The sequence below is a fragment of the Callospermophilus lateralis genome, chromosome 8 (genome assembly GCF_048772815.1).
Source record: "Callospermophilus lateralis isolate mCalLat2 chromosome 8, mCalLat2.hap1, whole genome shotgun sequence".
In the NCBI taxonomy this organism is placed as follows: domain Eukaryota; kingdom Metazoa; phylum Chordata; class Mammalia; order Rodentia; family Sciuridae; genus Callospermophilus; species Callospermophilus lateralis.
Genome location: NC_135312.1, coordinates 133,879,732 through 133,898,871, shown reverse-complemented (window position 1 = coordinate 133,898,871; position 19,140 = coordinate 133,879,732). Strand labels below are relative to the sequence as shown.

The 19,140-nt window shown below is 44.0% G+C and overlaps 1 pseudogene; it reads left to right on the top strand.

Moving 5' to 3' along the window:
• The first annotated feature begins 16,799 nt into the window (after positions 1-16,799).
• Positions 16,800-18,883, top strand: LOC143405802 (zinc finger CCHC domain-containing protein 9 pseudogene; annotated as a pseudogene).
• The last annotated feature ends 257 nt before the right edge of the window (positions 18,884-19,140 follow it).

The window sequence follows — 19,140 nt, the reverse complement described above, 5'->3', positions numbered from 1 at the left end:
CAGAAGGCTTGGCCGACATCTGCCCACAAGATGGCTCTTTGGAAAGGGTTAAAGGCAGGCCATCAGTCTCCTGCCATGGCTCCCAACATTCCCAGCAGTCAAGGGAAGTGACGTCACACACCTGCAATGCACATGGAAGCGAAGCCCTTCACTCACATCGAACTTGAGACTCTTGCCCCAAATCATGCCCAGCTGCCTCGCACGGAGGTCCCTGGCTGCCAGATTAGCCCGTCTAGGTAGTGTTGAGAAAATAGATGGATCTTACATAACCAGCAGTGAAGCAGGTTCAGTTTTACACCACCAGGCTGTGCACCGCTTGGGTTTTATGTTCATGACTTCTATCTCCAGAATCGCAGAGGTGGAATTGGCTCATTTCACAAATGATTCAAAGGCACCTCTACCACAGCCTTCACCAGTCAGCCCCTACCTTTCTTTCCTACATCAATTGTTCTCATCCCTTTTTCCTCTTTCAATGTTTCTTATGAGAGTGAAGGCAAGGACAGGATTTAAACCACTTTCCACGCCCAGAGCTTAATACATAGCAGATATTCAAGTCTGTTAAACAAATGAAGGCATGGACAGACGGGTGGGTGGAAGAACGGATGGGTGGGTGGGCAGACAAAGGGATGGAGAGAGGCAGGGCTTCTTTGAAAACCACTCATGAACTCATACTGGAAGACTTGAAAGAATAACTGTTTGTAGTTGGGTCTGCTTGACTGTTATTTGTGTAAGTCCCATCTATTTTCTCATCACCACGCAGACAAGCAAATCCGGCAGCCAAGAACTCAGTGTGAATACCTAGTGTGTGCTACCTGCAGCCCCAACTGCCCTGGCCTACAGGACCAGGGTCAGTCTTCATATGCAGGATTCTGCCAGGCTTGCCCCAGTCTGCACTGAGGGAGTTTGGGGTCTGAGCCTGTAACTTAGAAGTGACCATCGGGGATTGACTTGTGGAGAATGCGGTCATTCTTCTCAATTTTTACTTGATTTATGCCCAACACTATTAAGAGAGGAGATGCAGATTCAAGCAAGATATTTGTGCTTCTTAGTTCATCTTCTCCAAGTTTTTCCCAAAGATAGCTCCTGATTCCCAATTATCCCATTTAATAAAGAATAAGATGCCTCCTGTGTATAATAGAATCTTCTCACCTCGACATCAGTTCAATGAAGACAACCAATAACAATTCAGTCTTCAATTCCTAAACTTAATGCTCAAAAGAACACCATAAGGATTTTTCAATATTTACCCAAATTATTTAAAGAAAATGTTTTATCTTTTAATACATGAGGATGTGATCAAACTTCTTCACAAATAAAAGCATACAAATTTGATTTGCAACAAAACTTCACTGGAAATTAGTTGCTCTTGTCAAAGACACATCTCAATCTCATCCTTCTTTACCCCAATGCATTCCTGTCCCAAGTCTTTTTGCCCCTTGGTAGGCTGCCTGTCCTCGGTGGTTAAGTAGATTTGGGTGCCCACCTGCAGTGGGGCTCAGTAAGAGTGACCACCACGGCAAAGGCAATATGAGAGGTAAGAAGGATAAAAAGGTGTATGATTCTCAAAGTGGCTCAGACCTAACAAGTGGCCTTGTGTGCTGCAGGATGATGTTCTGGCCATGACCAGCTGCTTACTGTTCTGCAGTGAATGTTAGATCAGAGCAGAACAGAACAGTTCCATTGCTTAGTGAGGTCACGGCATAACCCTGCTTCACAGTGCACTTCCCTCACGTTGGTGGTGATGCTGACACAAACCAACCTACTGTTCTACCAGTCGGGCAGAAGTGTAGCCATACGATGATATCCTGCACTAACACTGAAAGGTAGTAACAAGCAATACCAGTTTATGGATTTACTGTACTATAGACTTTATAATTATTTTAGAGTATATTTCTTCTACTTATCTAAAAAAAGTCACTAAAAAAAAAAAAAGCGTGCTGAGCTACACTAGCAGTGGTTTTACACATCTTGCATTGACCCAGCCCCTCTATTGCATCAAGAGGCCTCCCAGGTAATGGACCTAGGGCATCGAGGTCTGCAGTACGCACACTCTGCAAGGTTCACACAACGACATCACCTAATGCTGCACTTCTCAGAACACGCCCCTGCTGATGAGCAATGTGGGACTCTAGGCACCTTTGTGCTCCACCACATTTCAACAAGTGCTAAAAATTATATTCATCGTATAATTTTTCATACTAAAATAACTGTGTTGTCATCAACTACCTATGCACTTCAGCGATTCTCTTAATCCTTTGGGGTTTTAAAAGCACTCCATATGATCTCCAAAATCAGCCAGCTTTCTGGGTGACCTTCAACAAGTACATCTTGATTTCACCTTAGTGCCACTTATTCCAAAATCTGCATCAGTTGGAATAAAATACGAAACCAATCAAAATTTTGACCAGATCACACCAAAACACTGGAGACCAACAGGATAGTAAGGCAAGGAACTAATCATGTCACTGGATGTCATCGTGCTTCCTGGAGAATGATTGCCAACAGTCAAAAATAAACGAGGGTGCTTCTCCATTCCTTCAGTGTTTGAGCCGTCTGCCTTTCTCTACCAACCAGGAAACCTAGCTCTGCCTGTCGATATTCAAGGCCTTTTCAGAGGCAGATGAAACATACACACGCATTCAAAAAGTCCTTCTCCTTTGTTTCTAAACAAATAAAATTTTTACTTCCTATGTAACCTCTTGCTCTACAAAGCATGGAACAACAGCATCAAAAATAAAAGTCACGCATCCAGCACCTCCTGACAACGCTTGCCAGACACAAGCCCAAGGTACACGTTCAGATAAAGGGCATTTCACAAACTCCCTAAGTGGAGGGTTCTCCTCTTGGCTCTTCTACCATAGTCCTAATTCTAATGCTTCTTGGTCCACAGATCTGCTAGAGTGCAACACAAAACCACAGAAATGTTGAAAACAAGTGCTGGAATTAAGAACTCTAAAGTCCTGAAAGTACATAGGAAGAAAAAACATGTGCATAAAATTGTCTTCCAAACATTTAATATATACTTACCCTCAATTTGTAATATTTGGATTCCAGAGGAATTAAAGACTGTGAATTAAAAATAATGTATCAACTGGAGAGCATAACAAATCATTTTTGGCACAGCCTGTCATCTGTGGCGAATCAGAATTTCTTTAACCTAATTTAAGCATAAAAGTTAAATAACTTAAAAAAAAAGCAGAAGACAACAATAGTCTTCTGACTCATTTACTATGATTAGAACATACAACCTCATTTAGTTTTACACAATTGCCTGAGTCATTTTCAAAAAGTTTGTGTTCTTACTTGTGGAACGCTTTCTAAGTATCTCAACTTCTAAACTGATGTTTTACAAACTGTATATACTATTCACAATTGTTCACAGGCAACTAATAGGCAGGTGCATCTGGCATTTTACATTTGGATTCCATTCTAGAGACATTGGACTTTACCTCTTTAATACTTCCTGATCTGTGCACTCTGCTTTCTTCTCACATCCTCTTTAATTTCATGTAAGCCCTCCACTTTCTTTTGTCACTTTCTGTTCATAACTGGAGGGAAAAGCCATAACTGGTTTTAAGGGATGTAATTAACTTGTTTAAATTCTCACAACTGGCATGTGACAGAATCAGTAACCAAATAGGCCAGTATGACTCCAACATCCGGTGGCCTACACCACAGAAAACAGTCACCAACACATCCCTGCCACGGAAATCAACAACCTGACCCAAATACGCAAGAATCTCACCCACTCGGAAAGAGTGACAAAGGCAGGGCTCACGTCACAGGGTGTGTTTTGAATGTCCCCCATGAAGTTTCAGACAGAGCAAATCTAAGCAAACAATCCAAGCCCTCCACAGCAATCTTGCTCCTTCCAAAGGAATCTGTGGTGGCCCGCACATCCTGGAAGCATGTGTCCATAAGTGTAATATTCACCGTCTTAAACTTGGTTTTCTTTATTCTTCAATTCTTTCCAAATTCCTGTTTCACTGAATCTAAAGTTTGGAAATAAGATGACAAACTTTCTTCCTGGTATTCATTTTGTTCCTTCCTCCTTTGTTTTTCCTAATCTTTATCTATTTTTTTTTTTTTAACAGATTCACATGTACTAACCGTTGCAAACCACCAACAATTGTTAAGGTTTTATATAACAAAAATCATTAGTCACAGAGTTTAAAGATTTTATTAGAAGGTAGGGGCAAGAGAGCAAAGAGTCAATATCTTCAGAACTACCAAATACATTTATGTGACCCTCTGAGCAACGTTACCTCAATCGTTGGGTGCCCATTATATGAACTGCTTTATGTACCTGATCATATTTTATTCTAATAGCAAACATTAGAGCTATTACTGCAAATAAGTTTAAAGAAAAAGAACCTGCTTCAGAAGGGTTAAATAACTTGAAGAGACTGAAAGAATTTGCTGGTGACAGGAGTCTAATCCAAGTCTGTCTGACTCACAGAGGTTATTTATTTAGTCTGCCAAAGCCAGACAAGCCTAGGTTCAAATCCCAGTTCTGTCAGTTAAAGCAGTGATCAAATTGTTTGGAAAAGCAATAAATGAACTCTACAAGGTTTGCCATAGATAAGAATCGGTCCTGGAGACTACCTCACCAGCTGGAGCCTGGGCTTCTCGTGGCCGGGCCCATCCACCCTCTGAGGAGCAGCTGGGGCAGGAGACGACAAACTGGACAAGTGCCAATTTTAGAAGCCATAGGTAGTAAATTACCATTCAACCTAGCAATTATGTCATGCTCAGAAAGAGGATTAAAATATCCTAAACTGTGCACACCCCTGGAAAGGAGTGCCTGAAAAAACAGGCTGACGTTTCCTTACAGCACAGAGCAAGCCTCCCCTTGGTGCCACGAGGACTTCCTCAGCCAGCGTTCTCTGCAGAACCACCGCACTGTCAGTCCACAGAACTACCTCGGGTGACAGTGGCTGGTGACCTGTCCTGACACGCTGACTGGCTAGAACTGTGCAACAAGAGCATCTGTCTTCCCGTGGGTGACCACAATGACCTTTCATGTCTGCCCATTTAGGGACACATCTTGAGTTGGGTCACTTTGGAAAGTACTCCAGCCAAACGCTGATTCACCCGACACAGAATGTCACAGTGCTCATACAATCTCCACTGCAGTGCTTTTTTGTCACATGCAGACCAGTTACCATTCCCTCACTTTCCAAGTGCTAAACATATTCTATTTCCCCCTTCTAATTTACTGGGGAATTATTTTTAATTTTATTTATGAATGGTAAATACAAAGAGACATTCTTTATAAATATAAATCATTGTACTTTGCGTTTCTCATCCTCAAACCATGCCCTGCCAATATTATCATGCTAGCTATCACCTACGTGTCCTGAGACAAGTACCACTGGACCTGTAACACATCCCACCCACACAGCAGCTTAATCCTAAACCAGCTTAAACAATTATTTAAAATAAGGTCCTTTACTTTCAGGGCTTCAAGTTTTCCTCTCATCCAACAAAGAATCTCAACTTTATCATTTTATTATAAATAAACTCACAAATTAAAGGAAATAAATGGTGTTATTCTAGAAAAAAATATAGGCTTCCTAATTGAACTTACAATGCAGATCCATTCATTTCACCATTTCACATCATCCTTTCCAGCCTTTCCATCCCTTCCTTATGCATATGAGAACTGTATGTGATTACAAAGGACAGACCAAGGGGAATAGATATATCAATTCTATATATACACATACATTCATATATAGATAGATAGATTTGAATACATTACCAATGAAACTCATCATGTACAACCACAGGAATGGGATTTTAATTAGAATAAGTCATGCTCCCTGCATGTATAATATGTCAAAATATCCCTCTAGTGCCATGTATATATAAAAAGAACAACAACAACAAAAAAAAAATCAATCCACCCAAGTTCAGAAAGAACTAAAACTAGCTCCGATAGACTTGGGTACCAGGAGCTTGCACCTTACTCTCTTACTTAAAATGGAAGGGGGGGGGGAATAGATTCAAAGAATTTAGATCCACAAGAATATCATGAGCACAAATGCTCCAAGAATATTCCACGGCATGATTTGAAGAGGTGCCCACAGCTGGAATTCAATGATAAAAATGGCAGAGATGACTGGCTGATTACGTAAGTCCCTGTCATGTTTCCAGGTTACGTCACACCCATCAATGGGCCTGATGACTGCGTGAGAATGACGGCCTCAGAGCTGTCCGACCTGTGAAGATGTCTCCAGGAACCTCGACTCACTCTGTGGCTCTAGGAACAAAATGATTCCAATCAAAAAGAAAGCCACCATGACAGATTTTAAAAGATCCTTGCCCATCTCAGAGTCTCTCAACAGAATATGGGAAAACCATTATCTGCACAAAAATGTGAACAAGAATAGAATAAATAAGTGTGAGGTTCCCATCTGGTTCTCTGAACAGCCTTGAATTCTGAGGCAGAGGCAGACACTTTCCTTACAAAGCCACAGCCATGGCGTTTGGCAGGAGGAGCTCACCAGGCTTAGTCCTAACCCAGGACGCTCCTCAACTCAGATGACTTGTTAAGGACTCTAAGTTCAAGGTCCAGGGTCAAGAACAGGTTACATAGAGGTACATTTAACTGTAGGGTAAACTGTGTGAGGATATGGGTTTCTGTCTCAGAGAAAGAAGATTTTATCAATTTTTTAACAGGGTTCATAAATTTTAAAAAGCAAAACACAGAAAAGGAAATAACAATAGTTTTTGGTCCTGAATTTATGATACTATATTATTTGTTCTCATTTTACTGCTTTAAGAATTTCCCTTTAACAAAACTTTTAAAGTTCCCTATGAGATAGCTAACACATTTTTAAACATTACCACCCATCCAGTAACTGATGACTAAAGACTTTCTTTCATTTGTAGCTAGTCTTCAGTAAAGCCCAGTTCCTAATGTCCTGTCCCCACAGTTGACGTTGGTGGTGACTCTGTGTCCACTGAAGTTACTACATCTCAGTATGGGATTACGATGGGTTACTCCACCCAGAACTCTCATAGTATCCAATGTACCCACCACAAAATATTTTTCCAAAAAGGGTCACTTTTGTGTCCTTACCGTCTCCATCTTCCCGACACAGGATAATCTCAAAACATAAAAATTAAAGTCAAATCAGTAACATTTCTGGTGGAACTGATGGGCATCATGATGGAAAATGAAAATGTCTGTCTTTACAGAGCAACTTCTTCCAAATTGTTTCACTCTCTCTCCTTCATTATTTCTTTTCAACCTGGCATAGAGCATAATGTTTAAGATCAAGTTTTAGAGTTAATTGGTTTTGAGACCCAAATTTCCTGCTTACCAGCTACGTGACCTGGGAAGTCGTTATGAACCTCTTATGGAAGGTACTGGAGTTTCAACTGAAAACTGAGCCCAATAATGATCTATCACCTACATCTCAGATTGTTGGGAGTGTCTGCTGTGGCATAGGTCTCACCTAAGAAGGCCCAAGACACCAAAGAGACCAAAGGTCAGTGTGAACACACAGTTCCAACCAGTAGGCCACAGGGGACGGTCCTAGCTGTGGAGTGGCCTAGGCAGCCACAGAGCTGCGGAACAGGGGAGGGACAGAGTTCTACTTCAGCGAGGTGCAGTTGTAGGGGTGGGGATGCAGCCCCAGGAATCAGACTCCCGGCTAGCATCCAGCATGACACTGTCACGGGAAACTGATGGAACCTCAAGTGACCCGTGTGTCAAAGGGCTGTGTTTAGGAAAAGGAGGCACAGCACAGGGTTTATCTACCTAAAAAATGACTTGGTGATAGATGACTAGTTCCTGGACTCACGGAATTTCCTTGGGGAGTGTCAAAATGGGCAAAGGAATTGGAGATAGCATCAGATGTGCAGGTAGGTGTTAAGTGGTCCCAGCTGCCAGAGGTAGAAGCCAAGTAGATCACTATTTCATAAACATTTCCAACTGGATCTCAACTGCCAAAAAGTAACAATAAAACCCCTCCAACACTGCCTTGGGGGTGCCTCCTGGTCTCACTTCCTGGACCCCCTATTGCTGTCCTACCTGAGCTTCCCCATGGGGCACACATTTCCGAGATTCCTGCTCTCCATCCGCCCCTCTGGGTCTTAGGTCCTCATCAGCTACCTTGGCGTTGGGTCAAGCTTCATCGCTGCACCAGTCCCTCAAGGCTACCACCTCGGACTTTGTCCCTGACTCTCAAGACCCCAACTTTGGGCCCAGACTCTAATTCATGTTAGAGAAGAGGTGAAGAGGGGTCCAGGAAAGGACACTGGACTTGGAGGCAGAAGCCTGGGATCTGAGTCCAAACCGTGCCACTCCTGGGAAATGCAGCTTCCCTCAGTCACAGCGAACACAGGCTGAGGTCCCAGTTGTGAAATGGCCTTCAAATCTCACGAAACCTGGGGTGAAGCACAGTTCTCCATTTTACAGTTGACAAGACAGAGCGCAGCGGAGAGACGTGTTGCCCAAGGGAACAAGGCAAGGCTACGGGGAACTATTACTCCTGTCCGCCAGGCCACTAACCAAGAGCAACACAGTTCTTCTCATTTAACTGCTTTTGGAAACAAACACTTAAAAATCCCTTCTCGGGAAGAGGGTTGGAGCCCAGAACTCAGTGTCTGCAGAGGGTGGGTGTGATGCGGTCTGGGCCCTAGACATGAGGCTCATCTCTTTATTGCTGGTTTCTCACTATCGGCTTTACCTTTTTCAGTACTTTTTCTATCCAGAAATCATGATGCTTTATTACCCTTTTTTTTTAACCTTTAAAAAAATAAGTTCTTGGCAATTAAAATTTACATATTTCTCTCCCAAATCCTTCACTCTGCACATTCAGAGATGAGGTTTGCTCTGGGCGATGCTCCCTGTGCTTCTGCTGACGGAATGTGCCTTCCTCACTCAGAATCTGACGACCCTCTAACCTAGCAGTTTCCTGTAATGGGACATCTCATGGAGCCCGTGTCATCCCATTTCTTAATGTCTCCAGGTCCCTAAGCTCCCTCCTGCCTGTCCCGTGTTAACGGCTCTGGGTGCCTAAGCCCCAGCCCCCTGGGGGTTCTGGCAGAACACTTCTGCCTCCAGGATTGGACTCCTCATGGCAATGGCCACGGCTTCACCTTCCTCATTTCACTCTTCCTCCTATTTGAGTTTTCTTTTTCCGACTTTAGACCTTTTTTTTTTTTCCACTTCTGTGGGTCACATCCTGCCCACCAGTTTGTAAATCGCTGGAACTGAAAATTCCTCCTGGCCCCTAGAGGGGCTGCTCCCGTGGAGAGGAGGGCTATGCAGTCTGAGGGTTCTCAAGCTTGCACGTCAGCTGACAGAGACCGGGGGGACCCTGGGAGGGGAGGAGAACCCCGAATGGCACTGAGGGACCCGGTTCTGAGGGACAGGGCAAGTTCAGGCCGACAACTGGGCCAGTGTCTTATAAATCACAACTTCTGCTTCAGAGGCCGAAGAGCTGTTCAGAGACTGTAGTCTACTCTGCTGGTGTGTCCCAGGCATTATCACATTGTCACCCACCGAAGCCCCCTGCCTGAAAGGAGACCTGCACTGCCTCCTGTTCTAGCCTTGTCCTGCCCGTCCCTCTGACACCCTCCGAAAGCCTCACGGGCAGGTGCTCTACTTAGAGCTCGCTCTTCTTCAAGTTCTCCAAGCCCTTGCTCCTCTTCCCCACGATTATGACAAAGAAAACATCTGATGGCACTCACCCTGCGTGAGGACCACTCTTCCTGCTTTGTTTTTATCGTTTAGTATTTCCAGGGAACTGAGCCCAGGGGTGCTCTACCAAGCGAGCCTGCATCACCCCATTTTCCACACTCCAGGTCCTTTTTCTTTTTTGATACAAGCTCTTGCTAAATTGCCCAAGTTATCCTCAAACTTCCAGTCCTCCTGCCTCAGCCTCCCAAGTTCCTGGGATTACCTGCCTGCACCACCGTGCCCAACTGTATGCACCTTTTGTTTTAATTTTTACTGGTAGGTGAGTCAAGGGCCTAGAGAATGACAGAATAACGTCAGCTCTTTCTTTTTTCACCCCCTCCTATAATCATGGGAATTTGTCATAGTGATTTAGGTATTTGTTAGGGCCCTTTATAATTAAAAATTTTATTAGAACAGTGAAAATCATGATTTTAAATATCAATGAACCATCACCTAGTGATCTCCCTGGGTCACTACTCACGGATAAAGAGAAAGAGGGCAGTAGTTACTTGTGAGAAGGCCAGAGTGGTCATTAGGAGGAGGTGGGCCTTCTAGCCCGCTGGGAAATTAGGTTTTTTTTTATATGGAATTGACTTGGGTATCTGATGTGAGGCAGGGGCCAACTGCGTCAGGCCACAGGCAGTCAACCCTGCGGCACTTAACGAAGACTCCTTTTCCCAGCTGGGCTTCACCAGCTGTGCGGGCACCAAGCCGCGTCCGCTCAGGCCCTCTGGTCTGTTCTGTGGGGTTACAAATCAACCCTAGCATCATTATCACAATGCTCAGTTACCTGACAGGATAGACCTCAAGCATTTCTCTCTTTGATATGCTTAACTCTTCTTAACTCCTTGCATTTCTACATGAATTCTTGAATCAAATTGCCAATTTACCCAATTGTGATATAACTGATTTACATTACAAGGTTTGTGTTTTCTTCAGATAATTAGGCACATCATGATTTCTTGACACATCTCAAAAGAAACTTTTCTTACACACAAATATCCACTAGGCCCTTTGATCGGCATGTAGCTCATATGTGCCACTTAGCCCTTGGAGCACCTGTCTGCACCTCTTAGGCCTTGGAGCACCCATCTGCACCTCTTAGCTCACAGAACACCCATCTGCACCTCTTAGCTCACAGAACACCCATCTGCACCTCTTAGCCCTTGGAGCACCCGTCTGCACCTCTTAGGCCTTGGAGCACCCATCTGCACCTCTTAGCTCACAGAACACCCATCTGCACCTCTTAGCCCTTGGAGCACCCGTCTGCACCTCTTAGGCCTTGGAGCACCCATCTGCACCTCTTAGCACACAGAGCACCCATCTGTATCTCTTAGCCCTTGGAGCACCCATCTGCACCTCTTAGCCCTGGAGCACCCATCTGTACATTGAGGTTTCCCCTATTCTGCTCCCCGGTTCTCTCTAGAACCAGATCCCTTGAAGAGACAGGCAATACTGTTTGATGATGCCACGGCCCTGGAGCTTCACATCCTTTTTCCTCTTAAAAAGTAAGTTTGATTCAAACTCTTGGCTGTATTTTGCTGGTTATTTCACCTCTCTCCCATATGTCAATGAAAACAGCAGGCAGAAGAATGTTTAGACAATCCTCCGTAGTACTTCCAGCCTCAGAAACAGGGGCGCCCGAGGCAGCAGCACCCCGCTTGCCCCGGCAGGACTGCATGGCTCGTTTCTGAACTGAACCGCCTGCTGCTGCTGCACTTTCATCTTCAGCCTCTGACTGGAACTTCAACGTGATCCCACATTCTTTCTCCAGGGGAGGGGAAGGGAACACTGGCTTCGGGTCAGGACAGCTTGGGTTCAAACCTAACTCTGATATTTAGTAGCTGTGCTTAGGGCACATAGTTTGATGAAAGGGTTACATGAAACAATGTTTTCAAGCTTTTAGCACAGTTCTTGAGGCTTAGGAGTTCCTTGTCAGCTGCTGCCCTTTCTGGTATCACAGTACAATGTTCCTTCTTAAATCACTTGTGTTTAGAAACTAATATCCGTCCTTCAGTGCCACGACCCACGGTCGTCCTTCTTAAGAAGGAACGTCCACACTGATGTGATAAAACGTCCACATGCAATGCTCCTCTGGTTCAGGATCGTGCTGCCTCGTGCCTGTAGCCTTTGTCATTTGTTAATACGTGTTTTGCCCAGGGCTTTCTGGTTCATAGTTTATTATGTTTCTTTGCAGCTGGATATCTTCGGTGGGTTGTGTTGAGACACTCTCTTCACTCAATGTCCTTAGGCCAGCATCATCCTCAGGGCACCACAACGTTGTCGAGCATCTAGACTGACACCCTGGCCCTCACCGGCTTCCCACTCTCCTCGGAACCTCTGTGCTTGCTCGCCACCTCTTCCACCTTCCACACTGCTGCATTTCTCTGCTCACGGCTGCCGCACCCCATGAAGCCGTGGTCGACAGGGGTCACACTCTAGTCAAGGCTGGTTCAGGGAGAACGTGTCTCCTGCCCTGGGATGTAACATTTCGTCCGATGCAACCCCTCAGGGCTGCACTGAACATTCATAACATGATTCATTTGGGTAAAAGGAAGCATGCATTTTTATTCTGCATTTAGGAACATATCTCTGACACAGGTACCAAGACAAACATTAAAGAACTCCATCCCTCATGACTGAGACTGCAGTGTGGTCAGCTCATCTGGCTAACTTCTCCCTTTAGGATAGATTCTTTCCAAAAAGAATCCTAGCTTCCTGTTACAAAGGAACACCTGGAAGGAAAATTGTATCAGGTTTTCCAGAGAGACTCAGATGTCTAAATGAGTATGATCAAGAATGACCTCCAGCTAGGACCCAAACACTGTCAAGTGAATCTATTAAAAAAAAAAAAAAAAAGACTGCTTCTTCATTTCCCTTATGCATTCTAATCTAGCAATGTGGCTTCATGCTTTAGTCTTCTACAGCTTAGTTGGAATCCCCTCTGCGTTCTATCCTCCTGTACTATGTGGGAGGTGACTTGACCTTTGATAATTTTTTTCCTTTCACATTTCCTCTGGAGCCAAACATGTACCCATGTGACTTTCTCTCTTCACCAGAATATACATCTTCAAAACAGGACTGAGTTTTTGAGACATACATATTGTGATCTAGCAAAGAAAATTCCTACTTGTAAGACTTTCTTCCATTACCAACAAAACAGCCAAAAAGCCAGGCCTTTAATGCACAATGCGTCTCCACTTGAGTATTCAGACTTAGTCCCAGCACCAGGTCACGTCTCCGTGTGTCTCATCTCAAACCCCCAGGCCTTCCGAAGCTGGGTTCTTAAGAGTCCCGAGTCCCATGGTGTTCAGATCCTAGGGGACCATGGCAATCAGGAAATCCAAACACTTCAGAATGTTTCACGTTCAAACACAGGAGGAAAGCGAGACGAAAAGTCTATAGGAGACTTGCCCAGGGTCATTTGGTGGAAATACCTTCAATGGCCCCACTTTCTCTTACATATTTCTAGGTGCTCAGCAGTGATATGGTATCCCTACATAATTCACCACTAACACAGGAGGGTTGATTTTTTTTTTTTTTTCCAAGCATTCTAAAGTACATTCCTCTTACCATACCCCTTGGGTTTTGCTCAAGATATGGTCGGGGCAGGTACTTTCATAAGGAAATCTAGTACGCCCAGCGTCACAGAGCCAACACCAGAGGCCTCAGGGAACCCTGGGGGAAGACACAGATCCTCCCACTTGGCCTCATTTTATCTGGCTACAAACGATAAAGAAACGGGTGGTCTTGCCCTCCTGGGACTCAGGATACAGGCCATGGGTAAGAGAGCGATAATGCTTCTCCCCTCCCCGTCACTCAGGAGGACACTCCACTCATGATCCCTTCCAAGTCTCCAAGCTTCTCAGTACATACAGGGGTGCAGGGAGTTCAACTGGTTCCCCTGAAAACCGTATAGAATCACCCACACTGTGATGCTCTTCCTCCTGGTGGTCACAGACTCACTGATGCGGAGACCTGGTCAGCTAATAATACTTGACACATTGTAAAACAACTAGAACTACCTTTGTTATGTTAAGGGCATCCCTCCTTACCTTCCTTGAACATGGAGTTAGGAACTGAAGACGACCCAACGCCTGTCACAGGGGCAGTGGTGACTGACCAGGACAGGGACAGTTCTCATGTGTAGCCCCAAGCCTGCCCTCATCAGACCCAACTCTCACCCTCCCATTCTTCCAAGTTTCCTTATTGTCCTCCAACGTACATCGTCAAGGATTGTATTGAAAACTCATGCTGATGGAAGAGATTTGTTCATTTTTCAAACCAACGACCGAGTTAAGGATCACCACCTGGCAATTTAGACTTGATGGCGTTACTGCTTCTTTATGTATCCTACCAAACGCCCCCTACCTCACCTTCAGAGAAGATCGGAAGATAATGCACTTGGAGAAAGCCATAAAACAACATTAGCGCATTCTTTTCCTCTAACATTGAAGGAAAGAAACCAAGAGTTCAAGGAGGGGCCATGCCACGCTTTCACCAGGAGGCCCGCAGTTTGTTCTATCCCAACCTCAGGTGGAGGCTGAGGGAGCTAAAGGTTCAGTTTATTCTAACATCCATTCAGTGCCCCGGAGCCCTTATGCTGCCACTTCGTGCAATTAGTTATGACCACTGCATCTCAAACCTCCAGAGAAACCTGTGCGTGGGTTTTTTTGGGGTTTTGGGGGGTTTTGTTTTTTTTTGTACCAGGGATTGAACCCAGGAGTGCTCAGCCACGGAGCCATATCCCAGGCCTTTTTATTTTGTGATGGGGTATTGCCAAGTTGTGTAGGACCTCCCTACATTGCTGAAGCCGACTTTGAACTTGTGATCCTTCTGTCTCAGCCTCCAGAGCCACTGGGATTACGGGCATGCACCAGCAAGGCCTGGTGAAAAAGGATCTTAAAAGACCGTTTTTAATCATTAAAGATTCAAGAGTTTGGGTTTCATCCAAGTGAACTTGGACTCCTAATTATCTCTCCTGAGAGTTTAATTTCTTTGGAAAATTGGCTATATCAGCTAATATACACATAGTAAGTCTCACTTAAAAGTCAGGTGTAGGTGTAATTTTAAAATGCAGCTTTTTAAAATTAAATACTTAAATGTCCTCAAAATCTAAACATAATTCAAGCAAAGAGAAGCAAATGCTTAATTCATATCAGGTAGCTCTTAGACTATGAGGTGGCACACTGAAAGGGAACCAACCGAAGTCCAGCAGTTAAAACCTTCTCTATTACAATCAACTTGTCTTTGTGAACAATTTGCTTGACCTCACAAATTGACAGAGCCACCTTAAATTTAGAAGTACTAGATAATAAGCAGAAACCTGCGGGTACCCAGCTGCCAGGCACAATCAAGGAAATGGCTAAAAGATAATTTGAGAAAGTTACATACATAGCATCTCAGAGCCCAGCAGATGGAAGCACAGGGTATCCAAGCAATACTCCTACCTGACAAGCTGGAATGTAGGGAAAGGTGGGGGACTCTCTAAGCTTCTTTGAACTTCGCTATTTGTCATATAGGTTCATAGCCAAGAGAGATCAAATGCCCTAGGCCCAGAGGGCTTACCTAGCAAAGTCTATCAAACACTCAAGGAAGAAATAATAGCAATCCACCGAGATTCTTCTAGAAAATAAGAGAAAGAGGCAAGACTTTTCATCTTATGTGAAAGAAAATATCACCCTGACCAAAACCCAACAAAGAATTTACAATAAAATTACTGACAATTATCCATTGTGATCATGAAAATACTAGCAAATCAAATTCAGCAACATATAAAAATAAGAACATATCATGACCATGCAGACACTGTACTGGGAATAGCAAGACTGGGCCAACATTTGAAAATCTAACTGTCATGTGTCAAATAAAAATATTGTAGAAGAAAAAATAAATAATCATGACAGAGGCGAAAAAAGAAAAGCATTCTTTTTGGAAAATACATTATGAATCCATGATAAAAAAAATTCTAAAAGAACTAGAAACAAAAGAGAACGTCCCTGACCTGATAAAGAATATTTGCATAAAATCTAAGATAACATTATTCCTTTTTTTTTAAAAGAGAGAGAATTTTTTAATATTTATTTTTTAGTTATTGGCAGACACAACATCTTTGTTTGTATGTGGTGCTGAGGATCGAACCCCGGGCCACACGCATGCCAGGCGAGCGCGCTAACGCTTGAGCCACATCCCCAGCCCAGGTAACATTATTCTTAAGGGGAAAAGTTAATCTTTCTCTTTAAAATAAATACAAGAATGCCTTCCTACCATCCCTAATAAACATCATAGTGTAATTATTAGCTGTAATAATAGGATTTGAAAGAGATTTTTTAAAGTGCTACGGTTTGGATCTGGAATGTTCCCAAAGACTCTTGTGTTGAAGGTTTGCACCAATGTTCAGAGGCAGGGCCTTGGAAATGAGTGAATCAGGAGGGCTCTGACCCTCTATGGGTTAATCCACTGAGGGAGTCCTGGCTGAATGGACTGTCAGCAGGTGGTGGAGACAGGAGGAGGTGGGGCCTACTTGAAGGAGTGGTCCTTGGGGCACACTCTTGGGGACCCCATCTTGGCCCTGGACCACTCCTCTCCCCCTTCTCTCTGGCTCTGCTTCCTGTCTGCATGAGGTGAGCAGCTTTGTTCTGCACACCCTCCTGCCATGGCGCTCTGCCCCATGACAGGCTCACAGCAATGGGAACAAGCAACTCTGGACCGACACTCCTGGGACCAGGAGCCATGATGAATCTTACCTCCTTTAAGTTGTTCTTCTCAGGTATTCTGTCATGGCAATGAAACGCTAACACCAAAGGTTACATAGAAAAAGGAAGAAATAAAATTTTCTCCACTCTTAGAATGCATAAATATCACCAGAATTAAAAAATAGCAGATATGTTTAAACCTCTTTAATAATGTAATTATTCTATGCTTGTCTCTTAATGGCAAAATCGATTTGAGGATTTCTTGACCTTGTCACCTGACTTTGCTGATGTGGATATGATTCACTCTGAAGAGAGAACTAATAAATATGTAAAAAATATATATATATGGTGGCCCATGCAGAATATCTTAAGAGTTTACAAAAAAAAAAAACCTGCTACTAGACATAATGAGTACATTTAGCAAGACTGTAGATACAGGTAAGTACGCAAATAGCAGCTGTATATGTATGTGTATGTGTGTGATAGGTATGTTCAAGTACATATCTATATGGATTATATGCATACATATGCAGTAACGATGAACCACTTAAAATTATAACCTTTGAAAGTACCATTTACGCTGTCAACACACTTAGATGCAAGCATAGCATAATATACGCTATTTTAGTCAGCTTTTTCACTGCTGTGACCAAAAGACTTGAAAAGCCTAATTAGAGGAGGAAAGGTTTATTTAAGGGCTCACAGTTTCAGAGGTCTTAGTTCCACAGGAGGCCGACTCCATTCCTCGGGGCTCAAGGAGAGGCAGAATACGGTGGCAGAAGAGTGTGGTGGAGCAAAGCTGCTCAAAACATGTCCATCACAAGTTAGAGAGACACTCCACTTGCCAGATACAAAATACGTACCCCGAAAGCATTTCCTGAACGACCCACCTCCTCCAGCCACGCCCTGCCTGCCTTCCTGCCACTCAGCTAATCCCTATCAGGGAGGAATTCAGTGACTGGGTCAAGGCTCTCCTACCATCATTTCCCCCTAAACCTTCTTGCATTGTCTTGCTCATGGGCTTTTGGGGGACAGCTAACATCTAAACCATAATATATAAAATATGTAAGCTTAAGAATTACACAACTAACAGGAAAACAAAGTCAACGGATTTATACTACTTGATTTCAAGACTCATTACAAAGGTAAATAATAACGTTGCCTTTGTAAATAAATGGATATATAGGTTGATTAACGGAATCATTAATTTAATTAATTAACAGAGCCCATAAGCAGGCCAACCCAAATAAAGACAAACGAGGTTTAAAAATGTACCAAAGAGAGGATTCATGGGCGGTAAGAAGTTGCACATGGCACCCCCCAGATGAGTTCCCAGGTCCCTGGATATCATAGGGAACCTCTTGTCAATTTCCCCAGACCTGGCTGGACCTCTGTGGGGAGTGCTGAGGGTGGCGGGCCTGGCTGCTGGGTCCTTGCTTTCAGTGGGGCTGAACCACCGTGATGCGCGGCCTGCCCACCGTGCTGGCCAGGGACAGGCCGCAGCTATTGAGGTGCTGGCAGTGTGGCCAGGCTCTCCCACTTCACCTTCTTGATACCCAGAGGCGCCTCCTTCCCGTGTACCCAGGAGGAGGAGGTCTTCCCCTTGAATAGCTCCATCCACTCCTGCCCTTAGCAGGATCTTCTGCACACATGTGTGTAAAGGGATAGATACGGTACCTCTGGTGCAACCCTGATCAGCTGGCACAAATCATTACCACTCATAATGAGAGACCCTTACCTGCAACATCATGGAGGACGTGAAGGAGGGGTCCTTGGAGGGAACAAGCCCAAATCTACCAAATCGTCAACAACTTGAAGCCAACAGACAGCCCCTTAAAAATGATGCACCCCAAGCAAAACAGAGAGCACAAAAAGGAAAAAGAGTACTTAAGTGAAGGTGTGAATGGACTCATGGAAGCCCTAAGACAGAACTCACAGAAGGTTCACCCCGGGAGATGATAGCAGCCCCCAGTCATGAAGTAAGGCAGGAAGCCGCAGTTGCCTTAAAGAGACAGTGGATGGGAAGGAAGGCAATTAACTTGACGAGCAGCAAAGAAAAGCAATGGTGGCTTCCACTGTAGAAAGCCTGGCCATGGGATTGCGGATTGCCCAGCCGTCTCTGAGAATCAAGGTACGGGCACTGGAATGTGCCATTGACGTGGGTCCACAGAGCACAAACAACCAAGTGCAAAGATCAAGCAGACCCAGCTCTTGGTGAATTTCCTTTTGCAAAGTATTTTGTTTGTGAGGAAATGGGACATCTGCCCCAATCTTTCCTGATAATCCTAAAGGACTCTGTGCTGATGGTGGCTGCAAAGTTGGTGGTTCTGTGGAACACTTTCAGGAAGATGGCTCTGAAAGTCAGAATTCAGATCAAAGGGTCACAGTTGATCACTGGGCAAAAAGGATGAGTGTAGCTTATGAAGAAATTTTGGATGTACCTAAACTGGATAAATCCAAAACAAAAATACCTAAAGTTATCAGTTTTTAATGACATTCAGTACTGTTGTTGATTACTATGCCACTGTTACTTTCCAAACTGGGTGTGCTTTGTAAGTCAGGTTTCCTTAGAGTCAACCCTATGTGGTAGTTATCACTCTGAGCAGGCCAACCGGGTCAACAGTTTACTAAATTCTGTCCATCAGGAGTACTTCTACGACCGTTGGGAGAAAATCACTGGAGGAAAGCACAAGATGATTAAATTGAATTCTCTGAAAGAACTTGTTTTTAATAGAATTATATATAAGT